Genomic DNA, 2,500 nt, shown 5'->3' with positions numbered 1-2,500 from the left:
CGAGCAACCGATGGACGCTGCCGCGTTCGTTCGTAAATGAATGTTATACATACTCACGGATAGCCTGAGGCGAATAATCGCAAACGACGACGCGTCGATTGTGCGGCCATCGTTGCTCGCGCGACTAACGACGATCAGCCGAGACGGCTGTAGTTTATCGCATCGATTTCATCGAGCAACCGATGGACGCTGCCGCGTTCGTTCGTAAATGAATGTTATACATACTCACGGATAGCCTGAGGCGAATGATCGCAAACGACGACGCGTCGATTTTGCGGCCATCGTTGCTCGCGCGACTAACGACGACCAGCCGAAACGGCTGTAGTTTATCGCATCGATTTCATCGAGCAACCGATGGACGCTGCCGCGTTCGTTCGTAAATGAATATTATACATACTCACGGATAGCCTGAGGCGAATGATCGCAAACGACGACGCGTCGATTTTGCGGCCATCGTTGCTCGCGCGACTAACGACGATCAGCCGAGACGGCTGTAGTTTATCGCATCGATTTCATCGAGCAACCGATGGACGCTGCCGCGTTCGTTCGTAAATGAATGTTATACATACTCACGGATAGCCTGAGGCGAATAATCGCAAACGACGACGCGTCGATTGTGCGGCCATCGTTGCTCGCGCGACTAACGACGATCAGCCGAGACGGCTGTAGTTTATCGCATCGATTTCATCGAGCAACCGATGGACGCTGCCGCGTTCGTTCGTAAATGAATGTTATACATACTCACGGATAGCCTGAGGCGAATGATCGCAAACGACGACGCGTCGATTTTGCGGCCATCGTTGCTCGCGCGACTAACGACGACCAGCCGAAACGGCTGTAGTTTATCGCATCGATTTCATCGAGCAACCGATGGACGCTGCCGCGTTCGTTCGTAAATGAATATTATACATACTCACGGATAGCCTGAGGCGAATGATCGCAAACGACGACGCGTCGATTTTGCGGCCATCGTTGCTCGCGCGACTAACGACGACCAGCCGAGAAGGCTGTAGTTTATCGCATCGATTTCATCGAGCAACCGATGGGCGCTGCCGCGTTCGTTCGTATATGAATATTATACATACTCACGGATAGCCAGAGGCGAATAATCGCAAACGACGACGCGTCGATTTTGCGGCCATCGTTGCTCGCGCGACTAACGACGACCAGCCGAGACGGCTGTAGTTTATCGCATCGATTTCATCGAGCAACCGGTGGACGCTGCCGCGTTCGTTCGTAAATGAATAATATACATACTCATGGCTAACTTGAGGCGAATAATCGCAAACGACGACGCGTCGATTTTGCGGCCATCGTTGCTCGCGCGACTAACGACGACCAGCCGAAACGGCTGTAGTTTATCGCATCGATTTCATCGAGCAACCGATGGACGCTGCCGCGTTCGTTCGTAAATGAATAATATACATACTCATGGCTAACTTGAGGCGAATAATCGCAAACGACGACGCGTCGATTTTGCGGCCATCGTTGCTCGCGCGACTAACGACGACCAGCCGAAACGGCTGTAGTTTATCGCATCGATTTCATCGAGCAACCGATGGACGCTGCCGCGTTCGTTCGTAAATGAATAATATACATACTCATGGCTAACTTGAGGCGAATAATCGCAAACGACGACGCGTCGATTTTGCGGCCATCGTTGCTCGCGCGACTAACGACGACCAGCCGAAACGGCTGTAGTTTATCGCATCGATTTCATCGAGCAACCGATGGACGCTGCCGCGTTCGTTCGTAAATGAATGTTATACATACTCATGGCTAACTTGAGGCGAATAATCGCAAACGACGACGCGTCGATTTTGCGGCCATCGTTGCTCGCGCGACTAACGACGACCAGCCGAGACGGCTGTAGTTTATCGCATCGATTTCATCGAGCAACCGATGGACGCTGCCGCGTTCGTTCGTAAATGAATAATATACATACTCATGGCTAACGTGAGGCGAATAATCGCAAACGACGACGCGTCGATTGTGCGGCCATCCGTTGCTCGCGCGACTAACGACGACCAGCCGAGAAGGCTGTAGTTTATCGCATCGATTTCATCGAGCAACCGATGGGCGCTGCCGCGTGCGTTCGCCCGATTGCGCGTGAAGTTACTGTTCGGAACCAAGAATATACGGGTGTATTATACCCGTTTGGTCGCAGCCACGCGCAAAGGCTTTTGAATGTACTGTACGCCCGGCCGTCGAACGATGGTTTTCCGTCATTCAGGAAACAAAAAGAAACTTTTGTCGTCGATATGGCGCGTTCAATCCTCCGTCGATACGCTGGTCGGAGGTGCGAACATCGAATATTTTTAAAGCAAAGAACAAGGAGCATTTTTAAATACAAAGAAAAAAATTGTAAATTGTATATGATTACCCTGAACGGTGGATCACTTGGCTCGTGGGTCGATGAAGAACGCAGCTAATTGCGCGTCAACGTGTGAACTGCAGGACACATGAACATCGACATTTCGAACGCACATTGCGGTCCACG

At 51.4% G+C, this 2,500-nt stretch overlaps 1 non-coding gene across 1 annotated transcript in view; it reads left to right on the top strand.

Moving 5' to 3' along the window:
* Positions 1-2,380: 2,380 nt before the first annotated feature.
* Positions 2,381-2,500, top strand: part of LOC143350785 (5.8S ribosomal RNA) — a 155-nt gene continuing 35 nt past the window's right edge. Inside the window, exon 1 of the ribosomal RNA XR_013081254.1 lies at positions 2,381-2,500. This exon is cut by the window's right edge and continues 35 nt beyond it. This is a non-coding gene — a ribosomal RNA (5.8S ribosomal RNA).

Source organism: Colletes latitarsis, unplaced genomic scaffold, assembly GCF_051014445.1.
Source record: "Colletes latitarsis isolate SP2378_abdomen unplaced genomic scaffold, iyColLati1 scaffold0039, whole genome shotgun sequence".
In the NCBI taxonomy this organism is placed as follows: domain Eukaryota; kingdom Metazoa; phylum Arthropoda; class Insecta; order Hymenoptera; family Colletidae; genus Colletes; species Colletes latitarsis.
Note: the sequence above shows the minus strand (reverse complement) of the source record. Positions and strands in the feature narration are given on the sequence as shown.